A 12,697-nucleotide genomic window follows, 5' to 3' on the forward strand; every position below is an offset into this window, starting at 1 on the left:
AGAAAATATTGCATAAAAATGCTATTTGAAAGGGCAACAAGTTCAGAAGAAGCGCTCTACATCATTGGTTATTAGAGAAGTGCAACTTAAAACTAAAATGAGATAACATCACACACTCATTAGAATGGCTCAGGGTGAAATGCTGACACAACAAACCATCAGTGGTGCTGGATGTGGACCAACCAGCTTCCTCACGTATTGTCAGTGGGACTGTAAACTGATGTAAGCAATTCGAACTGTTCGATAGTTTTTCCTAAAGTTGTATGTACATTGCCCTTTGACCCAACCAGTCTATAAGCCATTCTAAGTATTTGTTTTAGGGAAATATAACGACAATTTTAAAACATTGCGTAGTAATGCTCATACTAATGTCATAGCATAGCATATTGACACGTTCTATACCACTCGATTGTCTGTCAAGATGAGAATGGATAAAATATTGCAATCTATTTATACAATGGCATACTATCAATTACCCACAGAAGCAAAAACCTGAGTGATCAAAGGGGCATAATGTTGAGTGAAACAAACAGGGTACAAAAGAGTAAACACTGTGATTTCATTCATGTGAACATCTAGTACAGGCAAAACTAATGTGAAAAAGAAATCAGGACAGTGGTTTTCTCTGAGGGGATGGGTAGAAGAGGTTTGGGAAGGACCAAGGGAGCTTTATGGGAGACGGAATGGTCTACGTATAACGCACCATAGGAGTGTGGGTTACATGAGCGTATCCATGGTTCAGAATTGCAGTTGAGATATATGCATTTTGATACAGGTACATTTTACCTGAGAAAAGAACTCTAAAGGTAATAATAATAATAAACATTCAGAGGAGTGAGGATAGGTGGAGATAAATCTAAAAATGGTAGAATACTGATGATTATTGAAGCTGGGTGATTGTGTACCTGATGGTAACTTATTATCTTGTTCTGCTTCTTATGTGCATGTTTGAAAATTCTCATAACGAGAAGTTCGTAATTATCCCACTTTGAGTGTTTTCAAAGTGTATGAAATGTGTACAAATATTAGCTGTTGTATTGCTGAGCTTGACTGCATGTTAGACACCTTTTCCAATTACGGCTTCAGGCACGGGCTAAAGATTAAAAATGCGAATGAAAGGGGGCTTCAGGGAGGGTTGTATGTATTTCTTCCACTGTTAGTGCCTCTTGGCAAGCACACGTTGTCGAACCTCAATACACTTTCCTAGGATCAAAGAGTGAGTTTAAGGAAGTCGTTTGGTTTTATTTGTGTGTTTCTCCTACTTGACTGATTTCGCCCGGCTCCTCTACTGTGTCCTATTCCCGGGAATCCCAACGGTAAAAGAAGGGGAATGCGGGGCTCATCTGTTTAGCGTGGCAGCAGCCCAAAGCTACCACTGCCCAGCTGTTGCTTCAGCGTCAGGCCTCCTGGGCTCTTTCACCTTTGTCCGGGATCCTTTCGTGATCGCCTCTCCTCCAGGTCAGCTTCTCAGACCCGCACCCGCACCGCAGATCTTGCAGCGCCCTTCTGGAGGTCGCGGTGCTGGGAGACGAGCTCTGGGCTGAATGCAGTGGGTAGGGGTCAAGACCAGCTCCGCTATCCTGTCCCCATTACCCCAGCCTTTCTGGATCTAACATTTCGTCCGTCAGCGCCTCCTTTCTTTCTCATAGCAAGGCGGGGTACGGGGTTAAACCCAACGGGAATAACATTGGTGAGGGAGACACTCGTAGACCCGCATTGTTTCCTTTTTCTTTCTCCTTCTTTCCTTTCTTCCTCTCCCCCCTCACCCCACCCCCCCTTTAAGCGTGTTTGATCCGAAACTGTGTATAGTTTTCTCTATGTGATGTTTCCCCATATTAGCCATCTGTTAGACTGGATCCCGTTCCTTTGGAAAGTTTTTCCGAGTTCAACAACGGGCAAGACTGCGTTGTGGGCTAGCAACAAGAAAAGTCAAGTCAGGGAGCTCTTCACAGTAAGTGGAATGGAAGCAAATTTTAAGAACTGCTTTGAGTGTCAAGGTGCAGAAGATTGGGTTTGAAAAGTGGAGCGAGCGAGCCAGCCAGGAGTCGAACCTAGAATCTTCTGATCCGTAGTCAGACGCGTTATCCATTGCGCCACTGGCCCCTCTTGGTTCTGGCGCCGAAGTAGGCTTTTTTCAATGAGGCTTCAGAAGCCGTGGGGCGAGTCATGAGGTTAGAAGTACGTACAAAACTGCTGACTCCCAGAGATTGACATCGTCCGTGGTTACTTTACATAATACAACTTTGTTTTCCATTTCTACATTTGAATTATTAAGCAATTTTAAGTCTTAAAACATTACATATATGGTAGAATGTCATGTCTTGAAAGCAATTTTTCACCTGTGAGTGCTCTTCTGCTAATTTTTGCAATCTGTTAATCTGCCATGTTTCCACGTTTATCATATTGTCTTACATACTTTTGTTGGGCACTGATAATGTATGCATGGATGATTAATGACTACTGTGTATTCTTTTCAATTAAGTGCCATAAAATAGAGAAAATTGACTTGGTGTGGAAATTTGGTTGTAAGAATCACGTCTTTCCCTCTCAGTGTTAAAAGAGTAATACTCACTAAGGTGGAGAATCATGGCCAAATCCTGTGCTAAATCGTGGATCGGATAAAAGCCTGCAAAAGTAATCGGCAAAGACAAATAGACAAGAATTCAATAAAGGTACGCACATTCCAGAAATCATATTTGACATTGAATGCTGGAATTTAGGAACTGATTTGCCACCACATAACTTTCCAACAGATAGATATGCTCTCTTTAGACAATTTGGTTATTTGTTTATTTCAGTTTTCAAATTAGTCAAAGGAGACACCTCAAAATGTGAAACTGCCTTGAGAAAAGGATCTTTGATGGTGAGAGAGAGACATGGTATAGTAATGTTCTTAATGGCACAAACTTAGACTCCAGAATGCAAAGGTTTCTTATCCCAACTTTGCCTTTTTATTTATTTATTTTTTCCGGCCTACTTGTCCTTTGAAATAAAAGAGAGGTATACAGTTCTAACAGAAATGTGAAGCTTTATTCACAAAGTTTTAGGGAAATTTCTTCTGAAGGTGTAATGATGGAGGTGAAGTTTAAAGGTTGAGGAGATGTTAACTAGGTATAGAAAAAAGTAATTGAAGTAGAACAAGTAATATGTGCACACATCCATGGTAAATAAGAGGGACTGGTTGCAAGCAGGACAGTGTGGTTGGAGGGAAAGGGGCGGTGAGGTATGAAATGAGGCTGAAAACGAAGGAGTGGCCATAGAGAGGATTCCAGGCCATAATCTTAAGGGTCACATAATAAAATAGCTTTGAAATGTTTAGGCAACAGTCAACGCTTTTAGAAATACGGCTTTCTGCCTTTTTTTTTTTTTTTTTTTTTTTTTTTTTTGTCTTGACAAAGGTCACAGCATTTAAGGTCTGGTCTGACCTAATCTAAGCAAAATCCAGCTAAAGTTCTCGCAAAAAGTTTGAGAAACTCCCAAGCATTCTGATTGTGTGACTTCCCCTAGTCCACCAGGGACAAGAGCAGTGTTCCCTGTAGAGAGCCCAGGAAATTTGACTTCTTTAACCGTAATTCCAATGATCTGCCGCCCCCCAGTTGTTGTGTTCTGTGAATGCAGAAGCACCGGTAGTTCAGATGTGGAAGTGTAATTTCTGTGAATGTGGTAGCCCCCTTTTTCTAGCCTCAATAGTCGACGGAATTAATCAACAGACAATCTATAATAGAAATAGAAAATAATTTTATTCGAGCCAAACTGAGGACTGTATGTGGGGAGACAGCCTCTCAGATAGCTATGAGAAACTGCTTCAGAGAAGCATGGTTTTCAGCACCGTTGAGTATCTCATCAGAACAAAGAACATCAAACATGACCGGGATACATTCTTTCGAGGTTTCGAAAACGACGGATCAGCAGGTACACAGCGAGTCAGTCTAGCCGCGGAAGTAGCACTGCGAAGTGCTACTAGCTTTGACGTCCCAGGAAAGGAGTCATTTTATCTTTCTCTTTAAAAGGGACATTTTAAGTTCTGGCAATGCACCCTTTTTTTTTTCAATGGATAAAGCAGATGAATCAAGTGTGCTTAGTAGGTCGCAAAACAGTCATAAAATTTTAGCTAAATCGTATATAAGCCAGAATGCCTTCCCCATACCTTAATATATGAACATGTCTTCCATGACAATCAAGTAGAAATACTGTTTTCCATATTTGGTGGTGGTGTTTTTTTTTTTAAATAAAATTAGAACATCTGTACCTAGGACACACACAGTATCAACTCTGTGCATCATTAAACCATTTCCTTCCTCCTCTCCTTTCTCATACACCCCAGCAAATGCAGAGTACGCTGTACACGGTGTTGACTCCAGGAATGGTCGGGCTCCCTGGTTGCGAGGAGAATCCTCCCTGCCTGCTGGGCGCGCAGCTTGAGCTGAGCGGGATGCTGAGTCCTGCCGACGTCAGAGAGGTGCCGCTGCCGGCCTCGGTACCGTGTCCGCGAGGGCCCCAACGCCCGAATTCGTGTACGTCTGCCCTACAGACTTGTCTCTAATCACACACGCAAGTAAACCCACTGTAAGCCCGTTCCAAGGCCGGCCGGACTGTTCCTTTCCTGCCTAAAGGCAGCTAACTGGCCGTTGAACCCTCTGAAGCGGCAGGTCTCTGCACCCAAATGGCCACTCGTGGCGGCGAGTGGTCGCCCCTCCCAGGGAAGTCTCCGTGGGTGATGCTGTCCGTCCGGCTTCAGACCCCCCAGCGCCGCCCGGGTTCGGGAAAAGTTTCGGCTCGGCGTTGGCCGTGTAGCGGAAACACGAGCAGAGAGACGCAGCGCAAGGCTGACTGCGGCAGAAGTCCCTGAGGCTACGGGTCGGGGTACCAAAGCGGACCTGCGAATCAGGAGCAAAAGGAAAGGGAAGGGAAGTGAAGTAAAGCAACCATCTCTGCCTGAAAGGCGCGCTCCCTGCAGTTCCCTGGGGACAGGAAAATTTTCTGGTTCATTTCTTCCTTCCCCTCTTCCATGTCTTTCCACCCCGACGTGCACATTTTATACTGAAGCTTTTGGAAAATATTTCTGGCAAAGTAACAACAACAACAACAACAAAACAACAACAACAACAACGTCGGAGATGCAAGATATTTGGAAATATCTCCTTTTGTTTTTACTTTGTTTGTTTTGCCTTTTTGTTTGATTGGTTGTTTTTATTTACTTATGTGTACTGTCGGTATGGCATACCTTAACTGCTTACTGGCCATTTGCTTGACTCTTGTGAAGTGCCTGTTTAAACCATTTGCCCATTGACCCAGGGTGAAAGTGAAAACAGTAAAGGCTAGGCAAGAAATGTTAGAAAAACACTCTATACCTTTGAGATAGACAACTATTTGTTAGTCAGGATGTAATAAGCACCAAGCGTACAAGAAAGATTGACACTCTGGACCTCACAAAAAATTGAACACCTTTTTCATCCAAGAAGTCCATTAAGAGGGAGAAAACACCAGCGACAGACTGGAAGAAGACCCTGGTAATCCACACATTGTGAAAGGCCTTGGATCCAGACGACCTGAAGAAGTGTTAAAAGTACAATAAGAAGAAAGGATTTAATTTTAAAACATAACTTGGTCTCTTTGGACGAGGAATCCTTATTCTTCTTAAAGAGAAATCGTTCAGTGAAGTGAAGCTCCAAGCTTCGAGGGTTGACAAGAAGTGGGGGTGCAGATTGAGCGCTGCTGTTCTCAAGATAACGCGGGAAAAAGCTTTTATCTTGAAGTCTGGAACCCCGAGGTGTGAAGGAAATATGTGTGCTTCTCACTAAAGGGACAAAATTCCCGGCGAAGCATTGTTTCCGCCCGGTTTCGAACCGGGGACCTTTCGCGTGTAAGGCGAACGTGCTGACCACTACACTACGGAAACACAACAGTACACGCGTTTTTAATAATATGGGGAGAAACGGCGTGCTCGTTTCCCAGGGCGTCCCCAGAGCTAATAATTCTGAATTACTTTGCTTCCACAGTGCATTTCTTTTCCTCCTCTGAAACACTTTAACAAAATAGAAACTCTGTGCCATAACCAAACGTAACTCAAAAGCAGAGTCCACATTCCTTCCCTAACTTTTGGCAGGGTAACATAACAGGCTCCCAGGGCACTGGATTACAAGGAACTACGCGTTATTACCCTGTGACTGTGATTTCCATCTCTCTTTCTGATTGTAGGAGCCGGGACAGAACACACAGAGCCCTGAAACCACCGAACTGCCAGGGCCTTCCGCTTCACACTGTACTGTCAGGTGATGTGGAGAGTCGTGAACATTTGAAGAAGAGAAAGGACAGTTTTCGTTTCAAGCTAAAGATCCCTTTGGCTGCTGCACAGATAAGGAATTTAGGGAGACAACTGTGAAAACACAGGAACGAGGAAAAGGCTCTACGAGGAAGAGATTGTTGGGGCGCAAATTAGAGCTCCCACAGTAGATAGTGGGGGAGAAAATTCCACAGACACTACAGGCAAAAATCGTCCATTGATTTTAAGTTGATAGTTGAGGAGGTAACTGGAGTCAAGTTTAAGCCCTGTGTCCTTAGTGGGATATAGGACATTAGAAAGTAGTAAGTACACTTAGCAGGCAAGCTAAGCAGTCCATTTTGAGGAGTGGTAAGTGGCTATGTGGCCTACAACAGGAAACTGAAATATGAGATTGAAGGGAGGGCAAGCCTGGTGGATCTGGAAGTGATTAGTTAGTTTCCAGCATGTTATTCTATGAGAAAGTTGTGGGAGATGCAGGCGCGACAGGCGAAGGAAGGAACAACTCCAGCAGCTATCTGAGGGGGTAGTGTTTCTGTGGTAGAATCATAATGCTAATGTCAGTGCCCAGATATGTGAGACTTTTTGGCATGTGTTTAATATAAGGCTTCAGAAGCCAAATGCTACAATCATTGTGGTTTGCACATTTGTAGTTTGGTGTGGAAATCTGACTGGGATCAGTTTCAGTGTGGAATTGTAATGGCAGAGTCAACATCAAAGAACATTATGAAGAGGGAGAAGAGGGTACGATTACAGGGAATAAACTCTGATGGCCATGGCCACCAAGGATCATGCAGGTCTGCAACAGCGGTCCTTTCCACGTGAATTCTGTATGTAGAGGTCTGTGTTTTTGCCTCACGTAAAGAAAGATTGCCCAGTTTAGAAGTTGGTGCGAACACTTGTAACTTTTTTTCCCTCAACGTTTCAGCATTTCCATTCTACATCTCCACCTTTCGCAGTCTTGATCCCATTTACCAATACACAAACTTTGATGAAATATATGCTGGAAGGAGTACTAATATGAATAGAACTTAGTCTCAGAAGGCAAGGTGATTCAGTAGGAGAAAGCACCCAGGAAAATACTAAACATTCAGGTCTAGGGGCTGCTCAAAAGAACCACAGGGCAAGGCCAGGGGAGGAGTTTAAGGGAGGAGAAGCTTGTCATTGAAGGAAGTTCAGGGACCACGTGAGATGAAATGGAAATCAGGAGTAATGAGCGTCCATTAGCTTTAGTGGGTAGAGAAATGGGATTTTCATTATGGGTAAGACACTTTCGTAAGGACACATCTGTGAGTTTACAGGTCTTGTTTGGGAATCAGTTTGTAGAGAATAGTGTAATGAAACATCCACCCTTCCCAACAGTAGTTCATATTACTGTGTTTCACTTTGGTTGCTAATGATAGTCAGCATTCCACCCCACGTGATCTATGAAACAAGTATTCTGACACATTGCAGCCCTCCCGAATGGCTCACAAAATGAGAAATCAGCCTGTTAGATTATTAAGGGGAGAAGCAAGGAACTACTTGAAAGTAACCCATTGCTTGAGAAATGTTGTGCACATTACTGAGAGTGGGGAGGAGAATATTTGTGGAGAATGATAAATGGTTTTAAAAGATTTCTTCTATGTCAAAGAAATATAGGAGGCAAACAAGAAAATCTCAAATCTCAAGGTTTAATTGAATTTTACAGCTCTATGTTTTTTGTTTCTTACAGTTATTTGTTTAGTAAATGCGCAAAGACTTTTCAGATCAAAAAGTTGCCTGAATCTTTTAAAAAAGGATTCTGTGTGTCAGTATTCCTTTTATCCTTGTTTAGAGATATTCCTATTTCTTCTCCTTGCAAAATTTCTGGTGTATTCTAGAGTCTCTTATGACATAAAAAGGAGAAAATTGTTATAACAGTACTTGATTGATACTATAATTCATATTACAATTTTTCTTTATTCTTTTATTTATTTATTTTTCGTCGGATGAATTGACTAAAGGTGAATGAGTAGAAAGAGTTCCAATTTTAAATGTGTATGGAAAAGAGCAATAAACATATGAAAGTATAGAGGTGATAAGCAAATCCACTGAAACATCATTAAGTCCCTAATCTTGCTACAGAAAGTATCATCCATGTAACAGTAGCAGACATCACTCATCCAGAAATGCTTAGTTTCAGGCCCCAATACAATTGTACTGATTTAAAACTTGCATTTGAATGGATCACCAGGTGATTCATATGTTCACTAAATTTGTTGAAGCATGACACTAAGGTGCTAGTCAGTGGGCCAAAAGCTATTTGTCGCAAAATTGGGGGCAGGGTAGGGGAAGATGAAAGAGTGACCATTTAATGAGTCATTCAAGAAGGACAAATACTTACACTGTCCACACTGTGGTAAAGGTCCTAGGAGGCAAAAATAGTAAAGAGTCACAGAGATCACACAAAACCTAACTGGGAGTGTCTGAGACTTCATCTACAAGTGATCTACAAGAAAAGTAAGACCAAGAAGCAAACTCACTTATTCCAGGCAATTTTAATGCTCATCTCATAATATCAGAAGACATGTTTTGAGTTTTTGAGTTTCCAGCACAGATGTTTTCATATTGCTCTCATGGGCTATTTGGAGAATTGTAATTATTATTACACTTCTTTTTAAAGTAATATCTTTTGGCTAAAGCTGTCCATACTCCTGGTACTTCATGAAGATGTAAATTCCAGTCGTCTCCAATGGCAAAATACCCTTTGAGGCCCTGCTGGGATTCGAACCCAGGATCTCCTGTTTACTAGACAGGCGCTTTCACCAACTAAGCCACAGAGCCGACTTAATGCAGTAGGCTAATTTGCACGTTATTTGAGGGAGATTTCACTCTTCTGTCAACAATGCAGTTCTTAAGAATTTTTGATCAATGGAAGACTCTCAGGACAACTACTCATGATTTTATCCAGTTCTTTTACTATTTCTCAGGTGGAAGGTGTACAGCAGTTTACATGCTGTGCTAAGAAAAAATCCTTTCTGATCTTCTGGACCCTTTAAATATGTAGCCAAACCATTTCACTTCCAGGAGTTTTTACAACTTCTTGTGGAAGGTATTTCTCAGTTTCAAATCTGCAGTAAGGAGATGATGGTGCTTATCAGTCATGTTGACTAAAGCAACGAAGTTTATTGGTTGGCTTAACTGAAATGACATGTAAATCACTTGGCAAAATAGAGGCTTTCAAGTACTGGTAGTATCCTTCCCTTGGACACTAAACTGTTGCTATTTATCCCACGTGAAATTGTTCCTTTTCTGGTATTTGTGAAGAGTGGCAATTTGCTGTTAGCACATGAAATGTATTTAAAATACTGGGCAGGAGCAGAAGCTGCCAGACAAGCCAGGCTTGTGAAGTTTTTCGCTCCTCTAAGGCTCTGAGTCATGCTCCCTCCAGGTGCCAACACAGGAGGGCCAGAAATTGTGAAGAAGAGAAAGCTGATTTAGCTGAAGAGGATAGGTAGGAGAAGAAAAGCCCGAAAGATTAGCAAGGGTGACATCTAAGTCTGATTTTGCCAAGATGAAACTTAAGATCAAGATTTGCAGTACTTTATTATTATTTTTTTTAAAGTTTCAATCTACAAGACTCCTCATAGCATGTTATACCTTAGGCAAGATAAATAGTATTGCTTCCTCAGCTGATAGAGAACAGTGTAAGGTAATTGCCTATATCTCTTGCAGTAACAGACAATTTTGTTTCCTTCTGTTGTATATTTCAACAACTGTAGCTTCTCAAGTACTTCTGTAAAGGTAGGTCACATTTTCCATTCATCTCTATTTGAAGAACTCCTTCATTGTAATCTAATACTTCAATAAGATTTAAAATTTTCAGCCCAATGAAAAACTCCCCTCCTATTGTACTTTTAGTATCAGGTATTATGTGTATTGATGGGTAGATTAAGATAAACTAGGGACCACCTGCAGTTAGGCATATCAGAGATGTTTAAATCTTTAAAAAGCGCACACACACACACCCCAAAAGGAATTTATGAACTCTTCAAGAACAAAAGAGAAGGGGTGATTAATATTGCCTGAGAGAAGCCTGATCTCTGTGAAGTTCAACAAAGAACTTTGAACTGGCCCACTGTTCCTTCTGAAAAACTTGGATTTTATAATGGAACCACTGTGTGATAGATACAAAAGCTCAGTTTTACGGGGCAAGATGTAACAAAGAGATGTTAAGATGTTTATTGACACAAATGGAACTATTTTAGGACCAGATAGAAAGAAGACATTTTGGGTATGAATTGAAACTTTGTGAGAGAAACCTACTGAACTTCAGGTACAATGTAAACCATATAGCTCTATTTCAGATGTCTTTTATAGGATGAGAGAAATCTCATTGTTCTGGCTTGCATTTCAGTGTGAGAATGGGCCTCTAGGAGAATATTCTGCAGAACAAACATACATCATCTAGCACAGATAACCATGTAAACATCTCTGCCATGTTCCTCACCAAAATAAGACATCAATCACATTCCTTCAGTGTTTAACAACTACCTATCATGGACCTAGAGCACACCAGGCATTTGGTTCAATGCTGAGTTAATGGTGGCAAAAGAGACATGTTTCTTATTATAATCTTTAAAATCAAATTTTTATTTTGGAGTAATTTTAGAAAAGTTTGAAGACAATACAGAGAATTTCCTTATACTCATTTGCTAGTTTCGTTTAATATTAGCTTCTTACCTTACCATGGTACATTTGTTAAAACTAGGAAACCAACATTGGTAATTTTTTAATAACTAATTTACTAATTACTAATAACTAATGACTGGGTGTCATCTTCTCTCCTGCTTTCCAGTTTCACAAAGCCTGGTTTTTCGTACACATTCCCTCCCTCACTGATACAAACAGAACATTTCAGATTCAACTTCTGCAGAATATGCCAACTATTTTGAAAAATATGCTCTGATTTTGTCAAGTGTGTACTATATTGAAAGTGCTTTTGGGAAGCTCTCTAAACACTGATAAAACAGAGATTCCACATTATATTGTTAGGTGATGAAGGCAAGTTGCAGTACGAAGTGTAAATATTCAGACTCTCTCATGAAAAGAAAAAACAAGAAATTATATAAATAGTTGTTTCTATAAAGAAAATTGGAAAGGATACATATGCAACTATACATAGAATTTATCTCTGGAAATTGGAAATGATCACTGGATGGATGATTTATAAGAGAGAAAGGGACTTTTCACTGTACCAAATTATATATTTGAACTTTGATACATGTGAATATATTTCTTACCTCAAATTAAATGTTTTTTAAACGAGTCACCTACATGTCAAATCAGTCTTCAGAGTATTTAAAATGAAGCTGTTTCTTTTCTACTGTGTTGATATTAAAATTTTTTTCACACGTTATTTAAAAATTTTTGTTTCATCTCTCACTGAACCAGTTAAGATCCAAGTGTAGAAGTGTAGAAAGTGTGGATGATTTTATTAATTTTTAGACAAAAATAATTCAATAAGGTCAGTTTCTTTGCAAGAATCAGTCACCCAGTGGGGGAAAAATATGCCAAAAGCAATTCTATTTCCCATATCAGGCCACTCACTGCTGTCCTTTCGCCCTGTAGAGGGGGGTCAAAACAGGACCTAAACCTTTGGGGAAATCACAGACGTGTGTTCAAGTTCTTTTTAATTCTCAGTAAGAGTCTTGTCTCCAAGAGACTAATTGAGACATCATATTGCACCCCGAGACTGAGAAAACCTTGATCTGTGTTATAAATGTAACAAAAACACCCTTCATACAGCCTGGCCCATAAGGGGATCAGCCCACAAGCTTGGTGTTGTTAGCACCATGCTCTAACCAACTGAGCTAACCAACCGCGGGATGATACATACCTTCTTCTTTAGAAGATTGAATGAAAACAAACAAACAAACAAAAAAAACAATTTCTCCAAATATCCAAGAGAGGGAATGCTGAGTTATAAAGGGTGTGTGTGTGTAAAGTGGTTTTAAAATTTTACATTCCCACCACCAATAATGGGATGTTCTTTCTACATCTTCATCATTCAAACTTGTTAGGAGTTTTTGTCTGTTTTTTTTTTTTTTTCGCTTCTAGCTCAATTGGATGTGAAGTAGTATTTTATGGTTTTTGTATTTCTCTAATGACTAAACAGGTTAGGCATCTTTTTCATGTGCTTATTTGCCATTCATGTATTTCTTTAACTGAAATGTTTATGCATGGGTTTTGCCCTTTTTTTAGTGGCTTGTCTTTTTATTATTGATTTCTAGGAGTTCTTTAAATAATCTGGATATAAATCCTTTGTCAGGTATATGCATTGTGCATGTTTTCCTTCAGTCTTTTGCTAGTCTTTCCATTTCTTAATTAGGTCTTTTTATAAGCAGAAGATTTTTTATTATGCAGAAGTTTTAATTATGATATTGTCTGATGTAT

General features: G+C 40.3%; 3 non-coding genes across 3 annotated transcripts; all 3 read right to left on the reverse strand.

The window, feature by feature from the left end:
• Positions 1 to 2,030: 2,030 nt before the first annotated feature.
• Positions 2,031 to 2,103, reverse strand: TRNAR-ACG (transfer RNA arginine (anticodon ACG)). Its single transcript has one exon. It is a non-coding gene; the product is annotated as a tRNA-Arg (tRNA).
• A 3,723-nt stretch (positions 2,104 to 5,826) lies between these two features.
• TRNAV-UAC (transfer RNA valine (anticodon UAC)) lies at positions 5,827 to 5,899 on the reverse strand. Its single transcript has one exon. It is a non-coding gene; the product is annotated as a tRNA-Val (tRNA).
• Positions 5,900 to 9,011: 3,112 nt separating this feature from the next.
• Positions 9,012 to 9,085, reverse strand: TRNAT-AGU (transfer RNA threonine (anticodon AGU)). The gene has a single exon. It is a non-coding gene; the product is annotated as a tRNA-Thr (tRNA).
• Between the last annotated feature and the right edge of the window lie 3,612 nt (positions 9,086 to 12,697).

Source organism: Vicugna pacos, chromosome 20, assembly GCF_048564905.1.
Source record: "Vicugna pacos chromosome 20, VicPac4, whole genome shotgun sequence".
NCBI lineage: Eukaryota > Metazoa > Chordata > Mammalia > Artiodactyla > Camelidae > Vicugna > Vicugna pacos.